A 14,233-nucleotide genomic window follows, 5' to 3' on the forward strand; every position below is an offset into this window, starting at 1 on the left:
CTGCTCGTTCGCACGGCATAGAATGCAAGCTGAGCTAGCAATACCAAAACTATCCACTTCTTTTCGCACTAGATGCACCATTTCTTCACAAACTACAACTGCGCTGCAGGAAGCGCCGTGGATGCTACGTCCCCTGCCTGCGCCGGGTATACACACAAGCGGTGCCGACTCTTCCATGTATAGACGATGACGTGGATTGTCTTCAGTCTGCATCATACTTCTCTTCAGTTGACCTACGATAGGGGTATTGGACCGAGAGAAGACAGCATTTGCGACACCGGACAGGCTGTACAAATTTAATGTGATGCCTTTTGGATTATGCAATGCCCCAGCTACATTTGAGCAGTTCATGGGCACTATCTTGCGTGGCCTCAAGTGGGAGGTATGCATGTGTTACCTTGACGACGTCATCACTCACGGGAAGACCTTTCATGATCATAACGAACAACTCAGTTTTGTGCTCTCCTGCATTGCACAGGCTCGGTTGGTTTTGAACTTCACAAAATGTTATTTTGGTGAACGACAAACCTTTGTTCTCGGATTTCTTGTCGATCAAAATGTCATACGGCCCAATCCGCAGAAGACAGCTGCCGTGCGTGAGTTACCACAACCCCGTATTTTTAAACACCTGTGAAGCTTTCTGGGCCTGTGTTCCTGCTTCTGTAGGTTTATTCAAGAATTCGCTCAGTTTACCCATTCCTTGACTTCTCTGCTTCACGAGGTAACTCCATTTATATGGTCGTTTGTATGGGAGTCTGCCTTCCAGCAACTGAAGTATTTGTTAGTATCTGGGCCTGTTCTGCGCCACTTTGACCTAGCGGCGCCTACTGAAGTCGACATGGATAACAGTGGCGTCAGTGAGGTCCTTGTCCAACTCCATAACAGTCTCCAGCACGTTGTTGCATATGCAAGCCATACTTTGACCAAAGTGGAAGGGAACTGCACAGTAACTAAGAGTGCCAGGCAGTCCTCTTTGCAGTCCAGAATTCGACCATATCTACATGGGCATCATTTCCATATCGTCACTGATCACCACTCCTTGTGCTGGCTTGTTGGCCTGCGCGATCCATCCGGTCGACTCGCTCGTTGGGCCTTGCGCCTCTAGGAATATGACTTTACAGTCTCGTATAAAAGCGGACGTCGCCACGCTGACGCGGATTGTTTGTCACAATCCTCTCTACTGGATATAGCACGGGGCGATGACGATTGGTATCTTCCTGCGAGTCAGTCAGCGCGAACTTGTGTTGCTGAAACCGCGCGAAGAGATTCGCAAACGCTCGACACTTGAACTTTTGCTGTTTCTGCGGACACAAATTGTGCTCTGAGGTGAGCTTTAATAGTGCGACGTTCACTGGATTAATATTCGGCACTGCGACCATAGGCCGCTGATGAATCAAAGGAAGCGAGCGTGCACCCGCGAGCCTTGCCTGCTGGCGCGTCCGCAGAATCGAGCGAGTGCCTTAAGTCGTTGGTGGCATAGGATTGCATTCACTCGTGGCAGTCGGCTGTGGGCACATCTCGGAGTTCAAAAACACCATGAAAATGTGTCTCCGCTGCTCTGCAATTGGGCAGTGATGACTGTTGCAAGACCACTTCTCCGTTGGTTGAACTTGCAACGGGACGCTCGTGCACGGCAACACTCACTAGCATGTCGATCCTCACTGGCAAAGTAATGTTGCACTCACAGTTCGACGGTGAGATTGTGGCCCACCTCACATTCGCTGGCTGGTGCCTGACTCGACGAACTTGCAGTGGCACGTCCGTGTGCGGCGAAACGCTACTGCATGGTGACGCTTACTGGCATGTCTATCGTCACTGGTGAAGTAACGTTGCACCTGTGCCACGACAGCAAAAGATCTTGGTTCTTCTCACAATCACTGGCTGGTGTCCAACTCAGCACGAGATCACACAGCACACTGGGAGCGAGATCGCACAGCACATTGGGTGTGTACTCTGCCGATTCTGCACGGACGCTCGGCTCGGCAGAACTACCTGCTGATAATCACCGCTTTTTCCTTGCTGTGACAAGCTTGTGTTTTCGCTTCCTGTAGGCATGCTTTGTCCAGAACTTTTTTGAACGTGCGATGATCCAGTGCACATGGTCGAAACCTTGAAACACAAGAAAAGGAATTGCTTTCCAGCGGCATACAACGCAGACACTCCTTGTGCTGGCTGCCATTATGCCGCGGCGTCAGCCAATGAAGAGGCGCCTTGCAACGCGCCGCGGCGCCGAGCCAATCAGGCCGTGGCATTCATTGGCTGCTTTGTGCTGCTGTCCTACCAATTTTGTTTTTTTGCACACTTGCTAGCTTGCGGAGAAGGAAAGGAAGGACTGGGACAAAGAGTCGAAGAGTCAGGCTTTCCAACGATACCAAAATGATGGCGCTCCATGGCGGGAAAGCCGAGCAGTCGCGTTGTTAACATGGCAGCTTTGTTGCGGTTTGGGGTGGATATCTCGACGCCGGCACCGACTAATATATTGATTTAGAGTTTGTTTTTTGGCGAATTATTTCAGGACAACATAGAAATAATGTTGTAGATCCCGAAAATCAAAAATCATTTTTTTTCGGCGATTTTCGCGATCTGATCCCTCCTTCCCCCTTCAAATAAAATACAATCTCCAAATGCCATGCAAGGTCACGTAAGGAACCTGAGACTTCCCTGAAATTCTTGGCTGTAAGGTGATAAAGTCTCAGTGTGAGGTTTAATGCCCTTATATAAACGATTTCTACGTAGGCACCCTTTATAATAAGGCATTCTTGAGGGATCATACAGTTGCAGTTGCACTCCTTACTCATATTTCCCACACTCACTTTGGCATTACAATCACAAAAAAGTTACACACTTCTGCGCATTAGCAAGCAGCAAGTGTGACATTGGCGGATTCGCTTCATTAAAATATGCAGCAACAGTCACACTTGAACAGCGGGATAGACTGACCCATTTTTCTCTCTCCTCCAGCTCAATGAAGACTAGAAATCGAGAAAAAAAGCAGCATCCAGTTGTTGAGAACTGTACACTGTCTTGCTTTGCTATCACTTCAAGAGGAGAGCAAGTATATTCCAAATTGTTGCATCCACGGGAGATGTGTAGTGATATCAAATGCAAAGTATTTTAACAAAGAGTGCAGCTTCACGATGCCAGCCAAAAATGAACGTTGAGCAAGGTTTGCTCTATGCATTTACCCCGCTCAGTAGCACTGCGCTCCTAAGGCTTGAAATCGCAGACACACATACTACCTGCTGACATTTCATCGTCCTAAGTAAGATAGCGAGGGAGCAGCCTGACGTCAGCCAATTTACACTCGCCGCCAGAGAGCAGTGGCCACCATCAGCGACCACCAGGCCGCCGCAGAGCCCTGTGCCCGCTCCGCCCACTGACAGGGCTGCTCGGTTATTTTAGGCAAAAACGGTATATTGTGGTGTAGACTCGGTACTACAACCTCACAGGCATAATGACGCTGGCCGTGGACAGGCTTCAATTTTTAATTTTACTTGCCGATAATTCAATTCCTAGGTATAAAGCATGTGAAATGCAATTATCGATCGGGTCTAGCGTGTGAACCTATCACTTGTCAGCAGTTTATTCCTGCCCGCCTCACAGCCTTTTTTCCCTTAGACGTTTAATTTTGTGGACCATGAAACACAGGTGTTTTAGCAAACCCCAGCAGCTGCTTACCTTGACTTGCTCAAAAGTTACCAGGCCTGGAAACACAGACCACAGCACTCGCTGGACTCACATTCTCTGGGCACCTTGCAACCCTGAAAAAAAAAAAAAAAGGAGCAGTGCATTGTTTACAAAGTGGCCTGGAAACGATGTGCAGAGGCTAAACAGGCAGCTGGAGAGCTGAAAATTTTCAACACTCTAGCAAAGCAAATAGTTCTACAGCAGTGTGGTGACAGAATTCTATATCAAACTAGCAATGTAAGACAGTTCGTGAAATCCCAGACTTCTTTTCGCTCATTTGGCGGTGAAGAGTCACAGCAACAGCTGTTACAGTTCCATGGTTCTTTCCAGTAGTGCATCTAGACGAACCATGGGTGTACAATGAAAGATTGAGACAGCACTGTATACCCATAACTGTAAAACATCATGCGTATAAATACAGATGGAATTTACTGTAAGTTCACGATGTTCAAAATGTGTGGCATTAATTCAAAAATCCAAGCTCGCACTCAAGCAAGGTGATCATCCACGCGATTTTTATATTTGTCCTTCGTTTTCTGAACAAGAATCATTCCTGTTTGCGTTCTGGTAAGCACGTCTTTGCAATAAAACAAAATTCGTGGTGGTAATGAACTGTGGAATGCAGGTTTTTGTTTTGCGGCAATAGACATCAAGATTTGAGTCTCTCATAGCCTGAGGAGCTTTGGGACGTTAAATCCCACAAACCAAACCAGACATCAAGATTTACGGTAGGGCTGCCACTGACGAAGCCGGCATGCTTCCCAAGTCACAAATTTGCACAATGGCCCATTTGACCCATGTTTGACCTGTTTCGCTCCAATCAAATCTTGTACAACCTCCATTCCTCCATGGCAGAAAGCTGTACTAATGCTTGACTGCGCAACATGACGCTTTACTAGCCTCTGCCATCATGCGAATTACCATACAGACACAAAAATACATCATGCCCACCGAAATGCAGCCCAATTTTCATTAACTGCAGAAACATGCTATGAATATTTAGAAGTCCTACTGCAACAGCCTTGCCATAACACATTTCATTCTAACTGCAGCCTATGCATGAGTATAGTTTAAAAAGTTTGCACGAAACAGGAAAACAAAATTGAAAGGGTTCAACACTGCTGAACCAAATATTGAGCGAAAGCATTAGCTGCGGGTGACTGAGCGTTCTTCTTCTCTTTTTCTTCTTCCTTGGCCCACATATAAAGGCCCGCTTTAACCAACCTGTCTGAACGTGCCTTAGTGGCTTATAGGGGTAACGTGAATGCCAGGGTCCTAGCACGCTGATTCTGACATAACCGTCCCATGTGAAATGAGAGACCCAAGTTGGCAGCTCCTGCCAGCCCACATATAAAGCCCCGCTTCAACGAAGCCGTATGAACGTGCCTGATGTCACGTATCACGTGAGCACCAGCTGCGCCTCTAGCGCGCCACGCCGACCGCTTTTGTGTCACGTGGGGTGTGAGGTCACACGCTGCGCCGTGGCTGCGACAGCGCTACGCCGCCCGTTTGATTTAGTAGCCCAGCTCTCACCCTAGTGTCACGTGGGGTGCGACGTCACAGCGTCACGTGGGTGCAGCCGCGCCAAGCTAAAGGCTTGAAACCTAGAGTAGTGTTGCTTTCGCAATAAAAAAAAAATGTTTGCACCCAGTCTCCCACCTAGCTTCTTGGTACTATATGCATTACAGTACAGATACAGAAGTACCGTATAATCTCGTGTAAAGGGCGCAGCTGTTTATGGGCCCTACCTCTGCTTTGGACTAGACAAAATAGAGAAAAAATTCGAGGTTCTATTGTTCGAAACACCGACCAGATGCAGCCATGACTGCTGCATCCCATTTATGTGGCAGACCAAAACTTGCCATGAGCATCACAGAAGGCGCTGCTGGATGCTACCCACATTCTCCCATTTTTCCTTGTTCAGCATCAACACCATAGGTCCCTTTGTTTATTGTGCCCCTTCGGAGATTGCCCGGTGGCTCACGCTGACCCAGTCATGGGCCACTCGAATTGTGTGCGCGTAGCCGTTCTACCTAGCAAGTATGTGCAAATACCTAAACAGTTGCACAGCATCATTTAAGCTCACAGCCATCGACTATGCCCTGAAGCACGGTTGATGTTGACAATAAATGTGCATGACGCTGATGCAGCCAGAAAGGCATATTGGCTGGCATAAGCAGTACTGGACGAGCCCTCAATTTCCGGAGCTTGAAACTGATCGCATAACATATGTCTTGGAAGTGCAGAACAAAGGATAAGCTCCGACGACTGACACATGCTGAGATTCAAAGCACTGGAGCTGGCACATGGGAAGAGCCTACCCTGCAAAGATTTCAAGGCAAGTGCTGGTTAGGCGCAAAGGTTTACGAAGCGTAAGGATTAGTCTATCCCACAAAGGACAGCTATGTGCCAGTGGCTTCTTGATGAATTTTCAGAATTTTCAGAAGCATGTGATCGCAGTGCGGCAGTGAAACCAATGCAGGTTATTGCAAATTGGCAACTGGACTCAAACAGAACACGAAATCATTCGCGACGGCATGATGGCGGCGACGTGCTTGCCCAGAAATAATGCTTGTTGCATGCCTTATGCCCTTTCATGTGCACTAAAAGCCCTTGATGCATTGAGACAATGTTTTATAAGGCGAAAGTAATGATGTGAACTATTATAACCTTTATTTGTCACTTCCAACAGCCGCAAGAATGCAGCCTTACCGCTTTACTTCTATTGCACTGAATGTCTTGGCAATGGTGCAAATATTTTGTTCTGTTTGTGCATGCTCAAAGCCGTTGGGCTTGGCTGTATCATTTTCTTTGTCATAAAAGATGTGCCAAGATGTTTCGAGAATGACTGTAGCACTCATGTCTGCTTACACATTGTTCCAGGTTGTTCTCATTCCTTTCAGCAAGTTTATCTAGATGTTTCTGCTCCGAGTTGAGTGCTTGCAAAACGCAGTGGGCATTCGAAGTTCGATGACCAGTAAGTACTTTCTCTGCTATTGCCGCCGAGTTGCATAGTTACTTGAGAGCACAAGTCAGCCCAATAAACAGTTCTTTTCAGTGCGACGTCAGTCTCTTTTCTATTTGTCGACAGCGCTGTCACTACCATGTGACATTTGGTGGAAGTGCTGCTTTGCATGGCAACGACACCCCCTGCAAGCCATGACAAGTCCAAAATGTGTTGTACAGGAGGACTTTTCTATATTGCATCGAGCTAGCCATCGACTCTAAGGCTTGCCACCTCTACATGGGCTACGGCCGGCCTCACTCGGCACTGGAAGGAAGCTTTGACATCTACAATGGCCCAGCCAGCAGCGCCGGTTTCCCTTAGGCCCCCGAAAGTCACTTATTTTCCATGGCATCCATGGAGGAGATGCAGAAGAATGGCTGGATCAATATGATCAAGTGGTAGCCTTCAACAACTGGGATGACGTTTTAAATCTTCAAAACATCTTCGCACTTGATGGTACCACCCATATGTGGTATGAAAACCATGAGTCTACCCTGACAACATGCGAGACATTCAATAAAGCGTCCCTGGAAGTATTCGTGACCATCGTGAGGAAGGAAAGTGTCGAACTGCTCCTTTGGTCCAGGGTCCAACTCCCCGATGAATCTGTCCTCGTACAGGTGGAAGAAATGAAGAGCCTTTTATTGTGCTGACCCAGACATGTCCGAGAAAAAGATAAAGTTTCTAATGTTAAACGAAAAAGTCACTTCTTGCTGGCCTTGTCAGGAACCCACTGAAAACTGTTAACGAATTCATAAAGAAAGCCTCCAACCTCGAAGGAACCGTCGACGCCCTGACTAGACAATAGAACAGTCCAATGTGAACCTGCACTGTTTGGCAGTACACTATCTGCTACCAATGACTGGTGGGAAGCTATTCAGGAAGTGGTCCACGAGGAACAGCGTCGACTACTTCCGCTTTCTTCAATGCCTCAAGCAACCTGGTTTGCTTATTGATGTTCTATGCAAGGAAGTGCAGCAACAACACCAACAGCTGCTCCCAAGGCTACGCCACCGCTTTACGTACCAAGTCTCCTCGTGAGACACATGAAGCCCTCGCTGATAACAACCTGCACTGCCAGGGCATCCCCTGTCTGCACCTGCCCATCCTGCAAGCCCTGAAAAATGCGACAACTGGAGAACTAACAACCACCACCCCTTGCGCTTTCAGTGTGGTGAGGCAGGTCACATCCCTTTGTCACTGTCCACACAGACCAATCAGCCTGAGTGGATTTGCCATCAACGTCCCACAACTTCCACTAGGCGAACGAAAATAAGAAACCGACAACTTTCTGCACACAAGGGAGATAATGCATTATCAAGCTGTCTGTTCCGTTCCCCCTCACCGTACCACTGTCACAATTTGTATCGCCGGACTGCAGCGACGTTCATGAAAGATCCCCTAGCTCATGTAGGGAAAGTGAAGACAGCAACCTTCAAAGGTGAGGATGCTCTCCAGTGAAAAATGAAGATCCTCCACCACGAACAACTGATCCAGATGAATATTTACACCAACATTCCATACAAAGACATGTTGACGATGATGCAACCAGACCTCGAGCTGACACCATTGCCCAGTGAGATCACAACAACGTACCCCAACCGCGATTTGACTACACGAGAAAGCCGAGATCAGACACCAGGGCAAAAGCATAATGCGATGACGTCAACAAGAGACCTTGAAGTAGCTGTCGAGAGATGCAAGATTACTGCCTTATTACAAAGAGGAGCTGACTTCTTAGTCATCAGTGGACTGTTCGCCACTCAGCTCAAGAAAATAACCCCACTTGGGATGGCCCACTGGTAAGAACCAGTGGTGGTAACCTTATTAAACCATAAGGGCAATGCACCGCGAAAGTTACAGTAAATGGACACAGAGAAAACTTTTTGATATTAATTCTTTGCGAATTGTTTAGCTTGCTGTCACATGCAAAGCAGCGCTGACCAAATGGTAAGAATTTCATCTTTGGTAATATCGATCTTCCATAGTTTGACCACTTTTGCCATGTGGTCTGCATGCCCTCTGTTGTTAGGGAACACATAGGACACTTACTGTTCGTTTACGTGAGAAATCACAACCGCTTCCTCCTCCAATGCAGCAAATCAGTAATGGTTACTTCACAGGCAATTCAGCCAATTTCACCACAACCAGCAGCAATGCAGTGAAATATTTCAAACTTGCTAAAATCTTGTCGTTCTTACTGCTCGAGCCACTGCAACCACTCGAAATACTTTTTTGCGATGTAGCAGCAGAAATAGCAGGCGTGCTATTTTTAATGTGAAATAGTCTTAAAGAATAGTGTAATCCTTTCATGTTGTTCCCTTTTTTGCATGCAGACTTTTCATCATCATCAGCTGGATTATACCCACTGCAAGGTGAAGGCCTCTTCCATATTTCTCCAATTGACCTGGTTCTGTGCTAGCTGCATCTAGTTGACCCCTGCGAACTTCTTAACCTCATCTGCACACCTAACTTTCTGCCGCCCCCTGCTACGCTTGCATTCCCTCGGAATCCAATTTGTTACCCCTAAGCGACCACCGGTTATCCTCTCTATGCCCTACATGCCCTGCCTATGCCCATTTCTTCTTCTTGATTTCCTCTAGAATGTCCTTAACCAGAGCTATTTCTCTGACCCACTCGACACGCTTCCTATCTCATAATGTTACCCCTACCATTTTTCGTCCCATAGCCCTCTGTGCTGTCCTCATTAAGCAGAACCTTTTTCATTAGCCTCCACATTTCAGCCCCATAGGCAAGTACACGTAAGATGCAACTGCTGTATACTTTCCTCTTGAGCGATGCCAGTAAGCTGCTAGTCATAATCTACGAGGACTTGCTAAATGCACTGCAACATAATCTTATTCTCCTGGTTATTTCCCTTTTATGGTATGGAACTGAGGTTAGTACCTACCTGAGTATACATATTTGCCGACAACTTTCAGTGTATCCCTACCTATTGTAAACTGCTATTTCTTCTTGAGGCTGTTGAACATTGCCTTAGTCTTCTGCAGATTGATTTCAAGCCTACCTTTCTGCTATTCCAGTCTAGGTCATCAATCATTCTTTGGAGTTCATCCCTTGAATTACTCAGCAAGGCAATGTCATCAGCAAATCGCAGTTTACTGAGGTATTCTCCATTAGCCCTTATTCCTAACTGCTTCCTCCAAGTCTCTGAATACTTCCTCTAAGCAAGCTGTTAATAGTACTGGGGAGATTGTGTTGTTTTGCCTAAAACCCTCCTTTATGAGAATTTTGTTACTTTCTTTATGCAGAACTATGGTTGCTGTCCAGCCACTATAGATGTGCTGACTTTTTGGCACACATATATTCTTTCAGATGATAATAATAATTGGTTCATAGGAAGGGAAAGGCACAGCATCTGTCACACTTGCGCTGTGGACATCTGAACCCCACCATAAGGGAAGGGAGGAATGTGGGAGTGAAAGTGGAAAGAGGAGCCATAGTGGAGGGCTATGCAGTAATTTCGACCACCTGGAGACACTTCGGTCTCCATTGAAACGCGAGAGGAAGGGTGGCAATTCCTGGCCCTATGGGGCTGGGACGGTAGATCAACGCCTTGCTTGCGGTGGGGGCTAGCCAGCCACTGAATATTTTTATCTGTTGTAGGCCGTCATTGCACCCGCCACCACACAGGTGGTGGAGGAGGGCTGTTGTTGCAGCGCGCGTCTTTCTCTCCTGTTCTTTTTCTTCTCCATTTTTTCTTCTGTTTGCACGAGGTAGCAGAGGTGGCTCCGCTACAGAGCCAGTAGCAGGCCCGTGAATTTTCTTTTCCTTCTTCCTACAGCCACAACAACAACATCGTAACGCAACCACCGCGATCTGGATCAAACCCGGGGAAGGGTCGATTGTTCAAGGAAGCTAAAAAAATGCCGTGTCTATATGTAATAAAAAAGCATCACAATGTAGAGAAACGCAGTTCTGACATTTGATTTTGAACACATTTATTTGGGCGTGACATGGTGCATTGGAATTTGAAATCATTGACAGGTACAATGCAAAACTAAGTTGTTTTTATTTGTCGTAGGTGTGAATTCCAAAAATACCAAAAAATATTCATCTTCTTACAGCATTTCATATGTTTTGCTGCAATCTGTAATTCTTTTCTTTCATTTGTCACGACACTGGCATCATTCTGCGTAAGAGGTGATAAATGTGGCCTTGGTGTTGTAAAGAAGAAGGCACTGCGCTGACATAAATGACGATGAAGGCTTCTGGGTTCTTCACCAATCAGCTGTTGTGCATACTTGAAGCTTGAGCTGCCATGGTCGGACCCAATATTGTGCTTCACATCACGATCACCTAGCGCCATCAGTCAATGTCTCCAGTCCTCCGGACATCCCAATATATTCCACTTCATTTGGTGGAGGTGCTGGATACGACTCGTACATGATCACCATGAACCTCCACAGCCATACGATACCAATGGCGACAAACGAGGTAAGCCAACTGAGGGTAGCAGCCCCGTCACCATCCATCTGATGCCCCGGTGCCATTCGGCAGCGAGACTCCACCGTTTTCAGCGGGCAGAGTAACCAGGACGTTGGATTGGTTGGCCTCGTAAGAACGGGTGAGTTGAACTGGGATGACCATATGAAGATCAGTAACGTCATCTTCTACCTGAGCGACAGAATCATAAGTTGGCTCGAGGAAGTACTTTTCGAAGATGGAACTAGCAAAGGGATACTGGCAGGTGCCTTTGGAAGAAAAATTAAACGAAAAGACTGCCTTCACTAGCCCAAGCGGACATTACCACTTCAAGAACATACCATTCGGCATCAAAACTGCCCCAGCCACGTTTGCAAAGCTCATGAGGAAAGTTCTTAAAGGAATTGACGTGTACCACTACTAGGATGATATCTTGATAGCGACCGAAAACTGGGAGGACCACGTTCAGGCTCTCAATAGAGTTCTCGATCGAATGTGGGAAGCTGGAATGATGGTGCATCCGAGAAAGTGCTACCTGGGGTTTGAAGAACTCTCCTTCCTTGGACACAACATCGGAAGGGGCAATCTAAGCCCAATGAAGAGCACCTTAGAAAAGATCCACGACGCTCCGAGGCCTACAACTAAATGACAAATTCGGGCATTCTTGGGACTGTCGGGTTACTACAGGGAGTTCGCTCCCTACACCACTGTGGCGGCTCCCTTGACCAACCTAAGAAGCTAGTGCCCAACAGAGTAAAGTGGGGGGACCAAGAGGAACGCGCCTTCGAAAAGCTGAAAAGACTCCTCTCGGAGCCACCCATACTTCAGGTGCCCGATTTTGCTCAGCCTTTCATGCTTCGCACGGATGCCTCTGACGAGGATTTGGGAATGGTGCTTCTCCAGAGTAAAAAGGAATTGCTCCAGCCCGTGGCCTACGCAAGTAGAAAGCTATTGCAGAGGGAGCGAGACTACTCAGCAGTCTAAAAAGAAGGCCTCATAATCGTTTGGGCCATCAAGCGATTTAATTTTTTCTTGTATGGGAAGACATTCACCCTCCAGACAGATCCTCAACCCCAAAAATACATCCGCGAGGCACAGTTCATGAACTCTCGACTGCTCCATTGGGCACTCCTACTGCAGGAGTACGATTTCACAGTGCAGAATATATGGAGGAAAGATAATGTCTGGGCTGGTTATCTCAGCCAGGCGTCAGGAACCACCACACCCGGCTGATTTGTTACTGACCACTAGCGGTCAGCGCGTTTTTCCTTTGTTCTCAGTATTCAATGTGTTTGTGCAATGTATATTGTTCTATGCGTATGTATTGCACCTTGTTTCATAAGTGATATGATTTCAGCGCAATATTCCTGTGTAGCTTCCTGCAAACGGGTGCAAATTCTGCTGTCTTTTGTGAAATGTTATTGCGAATAACATTCTTAACGCCGAGGTGGTGAAGTAGAATTCGCCCGTGCTGTGACTGCCAGACGCAGTTGTTAAACCCAGAGCCAGGGACGCCGTCTCGAAAGTTCCGTCACCCCTCCCCCACTGTCTGGCTCCCAACTCTGGGAAAGCAGTGGTTCCCGGAATGCGAGCGTCTGCGAGGGCAGCCAGCGGCTCGGGGCGAGACGTTTCGGCCGGGGATACGGGTGTACAATGCAATGCGTCTGGTCAGACTTCAGTCAGGATCGGGATTTGGAAAGTGGCGGTGGTGCTAACCGTGCGTGCGCGTGGTGCGTCAGCCAGAGAGTGTCAGCGTGTCACAAGTTGTTCAACCCAGGGAGGAAGCACTCAGGCGAGCCTACATCGACGGCCCGACACCTGCCTCGGATCGGATCCTACCTCCCCGAACAGTTAAAGGGACAAACACAAAAATGAAGTGGGCTTGCATCGATAGAATGCCGATTCCCGATTACAAAAAATTCGCTCTTACTGAAAACAGAGCTGTTATAAAGTAGTAAAGAGGAAGAACAGAAATACAGGTATCGCTGCCACAGCCGAAACGGCCGAGACTCGCAATTACAAATCACGTGGCGCGCAAGGGATCCAGGAGCCTGACGAATGCAAATTACGTTGCCCGTTTGAATGCAGTAGTAGGTTTTGTCTCAAATATAATAACATGCTTTTATCATACGTAAACGATGGTGAGAAGACAATGTAAACATTGCAAGGCAAATACAAAAATATACTTGGAGGCGCCACAGGCGCGCACTTCAGTTTCGATTATGTTCTGGCTCAGGCACTTCGTGCGTGCTCGGATAGTTTCGTTTTGGACCCACGGCACCTGAAATATGAGCTCGGAGCAGCAGATGCGCCTGGCTTGTTCACATTTGAGCATTTGGTGGCGCAAGCGAGTGAAATCCGTTGCCGCCAACACATCGCCGCTTCGACTGCGAGCTCCCGTTAACCCTGACCTGACCGCTCGACTGCAGCTATGTACGGCACGAAAAACATACATATGCTAAGTGCCGAAGGAAAAACGCATCATCATTCAATTGTTCACTTAATCATGGCACATCTGACCCACATACTGTGGCAACAAGAGCTTCAACGTGCTATTTGCAGGCATCGCAAACAAAAGGAGCATACTTGCTGCTCATACCAAAGAGAGCGCCGATCTTATTCCAGATGTCATTGTTCCCCTATTGCATCCTTGCCTATTGCGCTGGTCGTCTGGGGAAAAAGGGCCTTGGATAAAAAGTAAAAACTAAAAAATAACTACGTACGACAAATACAATAAAAGAGGCAAAAGAAATTCAATTTGTAGAAAAAAAAAAGCGACAGTGCCAGCGGGATTCAAACTCACCACTTCTTGCTCCGTACTGTTCTGCGCTAACCACTCGGCCACGCCGAGACATATGAAATACGGAAATATTTCTGCATATTATGTCCCGACCACATTTATAATAGAACTGGCATACTTCAAGGTGTACAGGTCATTGCTGCCGGTTTAAAAATTAAAACTTCTTGACCATCGGAGCATGCTGCCTGCTCTCACGACTTGCAACTAATGTTCTAGATGCCTATGCGCACTATATTCTTCACTGTAATCATTTTAACATGTGGAATTTCACAGCGCTGGCAAATTTAGGAGTG

The 14,233-nt window shown here is 47.2% G+C and overlaps 1 protein-coding gene across 3 annotated transcripts in view; it reads right to left on the minus strand.

Annotated features, from left to right (window-relative positions):
* Positions 1-14,233, minus strand: part of LOC146192361 (uncharacterized) — a 55,874-nt gene that overhangs the window by 36,987 nt on the left and 4,654 nt on the right. For all 3 annotated transcript variants that reach the window (XM_084602468.1, XM_084602469.1, XM_084602470.1), the window contains exon 3: positions 3,679-3,761. The gene's annotated coding sequence lies outside the window, so the exon portion shown is untranslated. The remainder of the gene's footprint in view (positions 1-3,678; positions 3,762-14,233) is intronic.

Source organism: Amblyomma maculatum, chromosome 4 (assembly GCF_055883805.1).
Source record: "Amblyomma maculatum isolate TAMU_Amacu chromosome 4, ASM5588380v1, whole genome shotgun sequence".
NCBI classification, from domain to species: domain Eukaryota; kingdom Metazoa; phylum Arthropoda; class Arachnida; order Ixodida; family Ixodidae; genus Amblyomma; species Amblyomma maculatum.